The sequence below is a fragment of the Odontesthes bonariensis genome, chromosome 12, assembly GCF_027942865.1.
Source record: "Odontesthes bonariensis isolate fOdoBon6 chromosome 12, fOdoBon6.hap1, whole genome shotgun sequence".
NCBI classification, from domain to species: domain Eukaryota; kingdom Metazoa; phylum Chordata; class Actinopteri; order Atheriniformes; family Atherinopsidae; genus Odontesthes; species Odontesthes bonariensis.
Genome location: NC_134517.1, coordinates 24,349,429 through 24,360,229, shown reverse-complemented (window position 1 = coordinate 24,360,229; position 10,801 = coordinate 24,349,429).

The window sequence follows — 10,801 nt, the reverse complement described above, 5'->3', positions numbered from 1 at the left end:
ACTGATAAATGTAAGTGTTTTGAAATATTTTGCAACATAGTTTCTACCAGTGAAAGTGAGAGGAAGTTGAACAGCTTCATGACAGTTACATTTTTTAGTACATCCTGGTATATTCAAACAATTGGGAACCTTTGTCCACGAAGCAAAATCTGCCTCTCACCGTCACTGCCTCTACAACTCAATTTCCTGGAATTAAGTCTGTATTTTATCTCTCTTCCTTTATATTGTATATCTCTGCTTCTGAAAAGTATTGTTTAAACAAATACGTATCTTATTTAGTGCTCAACAGCACCTGACCAGACTTTTGCTTCGGAGTTGTCCATATTTTCCTCGAGGGCTGTGATCGGATGGATGATCCAGTTAACACTCTTATATAAAACTGTGCTGCAGAACAAGAAGCTGAGACCTATTTGGTCAGTTTCACTGAGAAAATGTTGCACCTTCACAAGGTCAAACTCATTCAGTTATGATCAGTTTACAGCTTAATGGTACATCCAGAGTGCACAGAATATTGCCATAATTTGCCCGCACGCTCGAAGACTCACACACATGTTCAAGTAGTTATCTCTGTCTCCCAGCTGTAAGCTTACAAACCCGAGTCACATCATAACTCAGAGAGACACCTTTGGGGTACTTTGCATGATACACACACAAACGTAAAAACACCTGCAAACATGCACAGACACATATGCACTAAAAGAGGAATCTGGTGCATACATAATGACCAAGCCATACACGGCATTTTGTCGGCAGGTCTGAGGCAGGTAGAGTTAGGAATCTCAGCAGACTGAAGCTGTGCATCTGTCAATTGAATCAGCCCACAGACGGTACAGTACTGGCTGGCTGGCCAAGTGATTCTGTTAGTCTCATCTGTCTCTACATGGCCAGACTGGATAAGCACAACCATTTGTCTCACAGAGCCCTGTCACTGAAACCACCGAGGCCGGAGCAGTTCCACGTCCTGGCTGCATAATGACTGAAGGCTGTGGTGACAAGAGGTGAGGAGTAAGCAAAAGAAAAACAATGATTTACATTGTCATCTAATGAAATTTCTACTCAGGAACACAAACTTTTTTTCAAGCAAGGCATGTGATAGCATATAAGACTACTGCTAATGGTAACTATATGAGACTAATCAAAATCCACAGAATGTGATCTGTTTGACTGTTAATGTGCAGAAGTATGTGACTCATTCGTATAGTTGAGGACTGCATTATGCTGAGCAGCAGAACTTCAATCAAAGACACAGAATTTGGACAACCTTTAAAAACAATCCAAAGGAATGTTTTGAGTTAGTGTAGGATATCACAGTTTTGCAATAGCTTATTTTTCTGAGGCAAGGATGAATGTGGCACTGCAAACATTTGTCAGGAACTGACCCCAGTTTATCAGTGTTCCTTTGTATAAAAAAAAGCTGGGAAATCTGGGATCTTCAAATAGAAATCTTCTATTTTGCTGCATTAATAATAAGATGGATTTCTAAGGACATAAGAAAACAAGTTGTTGGGGATCATTAGACAGAGTTACACTCCAGATTGGGTTGAACTTCATCAATCCAGAATAAGACAGAATGTGTGGAAATAGAGGAATTTCAAGATCATTGCTAGCCTGTCCAGCTGGCCAGAAAGAACATTGCTGCTAGTAGTTTACTGAAATTATCAAAGGCTGTTAAAATTATATCTTCTTTTTGGTTGGTTGGTTGGTTGGTTTTGTTTAAATAAGAAACATTATGTTTGTTATAAGAAAAATGTGGTGTTGCAGCTCAAGAATCTCCTCCCAGTTGTGAAACTGTGAAACATGGTGGTAGTATAATGCTCTGGGCCTGTTTTTCTGAAAATAAGCCAGAACAGCTTGCCATCATTGATTACACTAAGAATAAATGTCAAGACTCAGTAATTCTATAAAAGAAGAGTTCCAGAGGAATAAAGTTTTTTTATTTTTTTGGAATAACCACTTGAAGGTTCTGACTTTGATCAGTTCATGTGAGAAAACTGAGCAAAATAACAGAGCTGAAGCTGTTCTGTATGAGGGAATTTTTTATGTATGTGGGAATGAATTAAAATGCCTCAAAGCCATGTGCAGGACTGATGCTGATAGCTATGGTTCAAATTCTCTGTCCCTTAGAGTCATGTATAATTAGTTTTTTTTTTCTTTCATATAAAACTCCTGAAAGGTTTTTTTGGATGAATATGTTGGTATTAGTAGAAGGCTGCTGGTGCTTTGTACTTGTATCATTCCACTGACAGAAATTCGCTGGTACGAGACATGGAATGACTGTAGTATCAATTAAAAAAACAATTCACTGTGAAGTTGGAATAATAGACAATCGAAACAATCTCAGAAAAAAGTTTATATCACAGGCTGCAATTTCCTTAAGCTGTAGTGAGCCAAGATCTCAGGCACAGCACAGAAAAAACACAGGAAATCTGAATGAAGTCATTCACTCATTGTGTGGAGCAGGCAGAGAAATACAGCAGGGCAAAGCAAAATGTGCAATTATGTGAGAAATGATAATGAGATACAGTATGTTCTCCCTTAATTTGCTACACTCAATTACTCCGCTTATCATAATGTAGCAAACAAATAGAAAAATTAATAACTGGGGCACAGTAGAAATGCAGAAATGCTCTGCATTCTTTGACAAACACAAGCAGCCAGAGAAACTTAGAGCACGGAGGGCTGCAGTGTGACACTGAAGGTCACACTGCAGTACCAGTTAGGCTGGCTCCCAGGCTATTTGAAGGGACATTGTGGCACAAAGCATGAGAAGTGGTAAGGAATTTGAAAGTAAATAGAAAAGACTTTAGCTTTCTGCTTACAGCAATGGAAGTTGCAGGGTGTGAGAAGAGCGGATTTTATCTTCACAAAATCACAGGGTGTTCACACCCTTGTAATGTGAACTGTGTTTGTGGGTGTGTGTTATCATGTTGTCTTATGTTGTGGGGACATAAATCTGTTATTACAGTCACATTTTGGGAACTCGACTTTCTTTTGGCGACCTAAAGCAAGTTAACAAAATTTGAACAATAGAATGTCAGGATGAAAACTTTCACTTTAGGTGTCTCCTTATATTGGTAATGCCTATGGTTCAGGAGCATCTCCAGTCCACATCTCTAGTATATGTATGTATATGAGTGTATGTGTGCAAGGTGTATGTATGTATAAAATTCTGTGAAATGATGAAAACATGACTCTGTGTGTGTGAGAATGTGTTTTGTAACAGAGTTTTTGCAGTGAGGACAGTCAGTGCTGAAAAGCCAAACTTCCTTCCTGTCTGAGACATCACAGGCCAACAACAACACTCATTGTCTCTTTTTTCATCAACCTCTCTCCATATTTTCAAGAGGACAGTGCTCACAGATCAACCACGGAAGATCCAAGTGGATGGTACGCACACACGCAAACATACATACATATGCACACAAAGCTGTCTAGCAGCAGGAAAGCCTGAGAATGGTACTCACCAGAGAATAGTGAAAGACAGGAGGAAAGTAAAAGTGTCTTTTTTTATTATTTGAATAAATAGCTCATTTTTTTAACTTACGGTTTCATTTAAAAAAAATATCTACATCCTGTACAAAATGTATTCATTTTTTCTAGATCACTGAAGGTGGCTGATACTCACAAAACATACGATGTCATGACTCACTATTATGCAAACAGGATGAGCATCTGTGATATGGCACTGTACTCACAGGCAGACAAGGGGCTTTCAGGAGAAACAGCTCACATGCACAAATTATTTGATCTACTCTCTCTGGATCAGTGCACACATGATTCTATCATTTTTATGCTTTGAAATAAACAATAACAAGCCATAAGGGGTTTTAAAAGTCAAACTTTGCTCTACTCAAGTCACATCCTCCCTTAATAATCAGGAACAACGCTGACCTCAGCTGGACCGAGTGAGTTACTGCTGTTGTTTACGCTTCTTTATGAAAAGCAGTAGGCATAAGAGAAGACTGAATAATGTAGCAATTCTCCCTCAGACAATAGTCCAACAGAGCATACAATCCAAGAGAGAGATAAGCAGAAAGACATGAAGGGGGAGGATGAGAAGGTGAGACAACTCACACAGAGGCAGACAGATGGAATATATGTTTTAACAGGTCGATAGAATGTGTCATGATGGCAAGAAAAAGGTGAGATAGACAGATGGTCAAAAGCAAGTGAGACAGATGAGCAATAGATAGACTGAAGCATTCCACGCTTGATTAATTTAGAGAGTGAAAACACTGCAGGGCTGCTTGAGACACAGTTAGGATTCCTACAACAATACTCCCACACTCATAGACCCGTGACACGTGCAAATACAAGCATGTGTACACACATGAAAGAGGAACCCTGTTTGTCCTCTTTTTGCAGCATTTTAGCTGGAGCGAAGAAACCAGGGATAAAAAAAAGAGGAGGGAAACGAATGAGTTGAGCAAAGAGAGGAGGGGGAGTGGGAAAGGGGGATGGTAGAGGAGAAGCAAGGCAAAAGGAGGCACAAAGAAGAGACGGGGTAAAGATCAGATGAGAGGACCTGATGATGTGGAGACAGATGACAGCAGAGGAGGAGAGAAATGGAGTGTGGGATGGACAAAAAGAGAATTATCCAGAAGGAGTGAGTGGGGGAGGAGGGTAGGTGAGATGTAGGAAGGATAGGCAGGATAAATAATAAGTGTGGTGAAGTGCAGTGAAGAGCGGAGAGGATTGGAAGGAGAAAGGAGCAGGCAGAAACAGGAGGAAGAGGGACGCTGTGACCTCACATGCTTGGCGGCAATGATTATTTGAAGTTCATCTCAAGGTTGTTAGATAAGAGGGAACCCATGCAGACCAGAGGATGGAGGGAGAGGACTCAAAGGTGGAGGGGACAAGAGTGAGAAGACCAACAGTAAGCAGGGGGGAACAGATAGGTGCAAAACACAATACAAGACATTAGTGAGCAAAAAAAAGAAACTGAGAAAATGATGACAGAGGGATAGTGTGAGTGAGGAAGAAAATGATGAAGACCAAAGAGAAAATGATTCAGTGACTCAAGTTGCCATGAGGCGTGCGCATTAGCATGAGTATGTTTGCTTGTCTGAGCGCATGTGTGCGAATACATGTATTGAGTTGATATGTGGGCATGCGTGAACATGTACACTGTCTATGCATCAGTATTTGGAGATATGCAAAAAACAAACGATTTTTGCAAGCAGGATTGTGCTTGTGTTTTGGCAGGAGTGATTAAGTGCCGCAAGCCTGCCAGCCAATAAACAAACAGGCCAGCTGTGTTCCATTCCTTAATGAGTTACCCTTATCAGTTACCCTGCGCTCCTCTCCTCCTTCCATGCGTCCTTTATTTACTCTCCATTACATTATCTCCTTCACCCTCCCTCCTGCATATGTCCCATTATCATTCATGTTCTATCCTCTTCTTATATTCCTCTTCTCCTAGCTCAGCTTCTTTTTTTGTTTGCTTTTATCTTGCTGGTCTGCCCTTTTTAATTCATTTCCCTTGAATAAAAAAAGAAGAAGGGGATGAAATTGTCACGGTCTTGTAGACAGTGGGCCACGACACAAGTAGTGAAAATTTGCTGCAATCAGAAGCTTAACATGCAAGTCTCTTGCATAGTTAACCAGTGTCAGACAGCATTTGATCATGTTCTAAATTCTAACTGCATTTGTGAATGTTTTATAGCTGTCACCACACAAAACAGCCCTAACCCTATCTATAGGGTTGGTATTGCCAGTCTGTCAGTGTGCCACATTGGTTGAGGCTGAAAATATTTTTGGATGGCAAGCCATGAAATTTTGTACAGACAATCCTGTTTTTTAGAGTAAGATTAATCAATTTGGCACTCCTTTGCCTTAAGACCTAATTGGTGCAAAAGTGAAATCATATCCTTCCGCCTCAACCAAACTTTGCAGAAAGTAACTTATATCATTTCAAATCATTAAACTCTTAAAGAAAAGGATTTTCTTAGATTTTTCAGGTTGGACTGTAATTTCCTTGTATTTTCATGCATGTATAAATCATGCAGACACACATTTGCAACCAGACTCACGAATAAGAACACTATGACTAAACTTTTAATGTTAAATAAAAATCAAATAAACAACTGTAATATGGAACTGACAAAAAGGGACGAGATCATGGAAAGGATGTCTATGAAAGTCTCATTTTGAAATCACGGGGGAGATAAGTTGTTGCTGGAAGATGACAGTATACAGTCTTTAGTGGGTGAAAGCACACCTGGGAGTTGGAAAACAAACACGGCTTTCAAACATCAAATACTGGTTTGTAATAATGCGCTTTGAAATTTTGGAAACAAAATGTAGAGCTTCACTGAAACAGCTGTCGTGGACTACCTTTAGGGCCTTGCTGAATTATGGGGGCCACGATATGCAAACCACAGCATTTGCAGTGGAAATTTTGACTAAAATGAATATTGAACACTCTGTTGTTCCTTCTCATCCTCTCTATCATTTTAAGAGCTTTACATCTGCATTCTGTAGCTTTAATTAACAGGGATGGCTGTCATATTAAAATACTCCCAAGTCGTTAAAAAGAAAAAAACAGCCAAACTGCAACTTTTTCGCAGATTATGTCAACCCATCATCAGGCAGTGAAAGGGTGCATTCATCTAAGAAAGAAAAAACAGAAATCTAAACAAAAGGGTTGATCTTTTGGGTATCCCTTCCATTATGCTGTCAGACACTTATAATAACAATCTAAGCTTGTCAGTAGCAAATTCACAAATTCAACCATTTTCTCTAATTTAATTACATTGCATGACATTACAGTTGTTAGCGTCACTAGTTATCAAGTTCTCTGTCAATACAGATCTCGCTGCAAAGACTGGATATGCGTAAAGCTATTGTCACGTTTTTGTGTCTATCAAAATTTTTCAACCAACATAAAGAAAATATGCTCCAGGGTGAAAATTTACCTCCACTATATTTATTGTATTACAAAATATGACAAGAGATAAATAGTCACATGGTCTTTGCTGAAAAAAGTTAACAGCACTGACAATGTTGCAGCATACTGCAAGCAGGACTGTGAAAACTGAAGATACAATTCAGTTGCCAAAGTAATTTGTTGCCATTTTACATTTCTACAAACCACGAAAAGCTATTATTTCCCAATCAAACACACCAGTTACATGTAAAAATACATCACCTGTGAGCAAGCAAACAAGCCAGCATTTACCTTGTATCCCAGAAATGATTTGCAGAAATTCAAAATGGCAACATTTCACCCTCTGGCCAAGGAGCTGGACATATAAGTGTTTATGAAAACACATTTTCTGACACATAACTGTGATTTTTTTTTTTTTTTAGTTAATTTCAACTTTTTTTTTAACAGGCATAAGTACAATGGAAATTATTTTCAATGTCTACACTGACCAGCTTCATTTTATTTTATTTAAAAAAAAATTAAACAAGTCACGAATTTCATGCCAGCAACACACTCTTTCTGAAAGTCAAAAAAGTTAATAAAATGTACAAGTAATGCCGTTCTAAAAGATTCTACAATTAAAAGATTAACTGGTGACAGGTGAGGGTGTCGGGATTAGGTATAAAAGGATAGTCTTTAGTCTTTCCAAGCAGGGATGTGTCGTTGCTCAGCACACGTGTTTTGTGCTCAGATGAGTTCATATTTCAACTGCTTTTGGCAAAAACTGATATCTAATTCCAAGTGTTATAGATGAGACAGATCATCCAAGCTGTTATAAGCCAAAGGTGCAAAAAACGACATCTGTAATGGTATGCAGGTGCATCAGATAAACCTGTGTGGAGACATATGTTGAAATTTTGGAGAGACATATGCTGTTATCTAGATGACATCATTTTCTTAGAAGTCAGAGGGTTTAAATCAGCAGGACAATGCCAGACTTCCTTCTACACAAGTTACAACAGTGTGGCTAACAGCCTTGTGCCGTCTTCAAATTGCCCACTCATTCATTACGTAGTCCCGATATAGTGACTCAGCCATTTTGTAGTCCATCCATCCATTTTCTATACCTGCTTAATCCAGTTCAGAGACATGGGGGGAAGGAGCCTACTCCAGCTGCCATTTGGCGAAAAGCAGGGTACACCCTGAACATGTGGATAGTCCATCGCAGAGACAAACAAGGCAAACAATCATATATACTCACAGTCAGTCCTACGGTCAATTTGGAATCACCAGTTCATCTAACATCCATGTTTTTGGACAGTGGGAGGAAGTCTTAGTACCCAGAGAGAAGCCAGGAGTTGACAGAGCATGTTAATGCCAGCTTCTGCTATCTGGCGTTATTGTTTGCATCTCACCATTGAAAATGACTGCTGAGCAAATAATATCCCTCAGATTTCTCAACCATGAAAAAGTTAAAAGGCCGACATTTATTAGCAGCTGTCTACTTAAATCCAGTAGTGAGTCCTCTATATGGTGAACATACTAGAGCGAGTGAGTGAATAAGTGAGCAATTTGAATACAGCCATTGGTGTATGTGTTTGACTGGCTTGTCTGCAGTTCAAATCTGTCTCCTATTGAACATTTATGGTTCATCATTCAGAGGAGAATCAGACAAGAACACAGACACGGGCCGAGTAGCTGAAATTGTGTAATCAGCAAGAATGGACAAGGTTTTCTCTTGCAAAACTCTAGTAATAGTATCTGTTGTTACCAAATGATTAAAACATTTAATTCAAGTAAGGGGGATTTAACACAAAAGTAAACCTATTTCACAACTTATTTTGGTCTGTTGCTGGCAAAATTCTAAAAATCTAGATTTAATTTAATTTGATCTAAGTGCAATGACGATGGTCAGAGAGGACAGTAAAAATTATGTTTGAACTTGTATGTTCAATACAGATTCACACAAGTTAAGAAATGGTCTGAATGAAAAGAGAATAATTTAACAGGTAATTAAGTAGTGATCAAATGCAAAATGATCCCACCATCTGAACATATTTAAACACATCATTTCTGAGAGCACTATATCCTGAGCACTATATCCTGAATAAAGTTGGGACCATCCAAGTAAAAGCCAATGTTCAAGAGGTTCAGATAAACTGTGAAAAAGTGCTCGTGTGTCCAAGTGAATTTTGACTCCTAAGCCTACCATACAGGAAGTGTTCTCCAACCTAGCTGATGGTAGAGGGATTTCCAGTTCCAAATGATTTTTATCATGGCCTGCGTGTACAAAGTGACGTGGAACAAAAGAACCCTTGGTCATGACTTCAACTCATGCTTTCTGATGTGTTTCCTTCCATAAATCCAATTAACTGCAGTTAATGGGATTAAAGCATGGACACAATGTAGGAGACATCAATCTATTCTGGAAGTCAGCCATGAATTTGGTTCTTTCAAATCTTACAGGGACCCTTTGGCCAGCTGGCAGGGACTGATGGTCCATAATGATTTACAGTAAAGTCTCACTTTTTTGATGCAATAGTGAGTTCAATTATTGTACATATACATGCTGATCTGATGCTAAAGATAATCAATGTAAGATTCCTTTACATTCCCTCCAGACTAGGACATTTTTTAGAAGCTTCTTTCAGGAAAATGTATATTTCTGCTTATATTTGACAGTCAGCACTTAGTTTAGCTTCACACAAAGACTGATAAATATTAAGAAACCATTACCCCTCAAGTTCATCAACAAGTACATAATTATCAGTTATAAAAAAACATATATTCACATTTAAACATGAACAAGATAATAGGTGGTAGGCCAAACTTCAGAAAAGATAGAAGCTGGCCAGGTTAGCTGTTAGCCCTATTTGCAGTGATTATGCTAAGCCGGGCTAATGATCTTTTTTGTTGCAAATGTAATTTTACAACCTTTCTGAAAATGAAACACGACAGAACCAGGCATTAATGTTATAAATATTACACTTCACACGAATAATACCTTTAAAACTGGATGTAAACAGTCATTTAAACATCGGCCCCAGTATTGGGAAGCTTATTTCCCTCAAAGTTTCATTGAACATTGCTAAAAAATGTGAAAAGAAAGACACAAAAGACATGTAAAAAGCTCGTAAATTGTAAAATACTGATATTTTTATTTTTCAAAAATGCAGCAGAAATGTTTTATGCTCGTCACAATCCAGCCATCTGCTGAGTCGGTAAACCCATACGAAAAAAAGGTCAGTCAAACATCCCCTAAATGTTATTTTTGTATCATTTTGTAAATTTCTTTGCTTGCCATCCACAAATTTTTCAGCTTTCATTTTTCACATATTCTGTTAACAATCAACTGAAAGTCTCTCATGAAGAAGTTACTTAGGATGAGAGGAGATTAAATAGGCCTAACTGTGACAAAGCTGCATGTAGTCACACAGATAAGGCTGGAGAGGGAAAGGGTAGAGATTAGGGAAAGGAAAGGGGGGATAAATTAGGAATGCGGAAATATTAATGTTGGAGCCTTTGGTTGAGTTACTGGAGCACTGTCATTTGGTTAGTTGGAGCATAGGAAAGTTTTTTAGCTAAACAACTTCAGGCTTTCCTCTTTTTGTGGTTTCCATGGCAGTTCTACATCTTAGATTTGTGACTTATCAATATGATTTTCTTTCAATAGATTTTAAAATGCTTGACATCTAACTTTAATGACACAAAGCAGTAACTACCATGGCCCTGAAGCACTCACAGTGAAGTCAGCAGAAAACCTCTGTAAAGTCAGTCAATGTGTCCAGATGGTAGTAGTTGGGATCTCAATAATACATTTCCATTCTTTAAAAGTGTGTCTTCCCCTAAATTTAAAAAACAAAATTGCTCCATTTGGAGGATTTTAAGACTCAAAAGCAGTACGTTTGGAGCTGTGTTTGCCGTCAGTGGCTG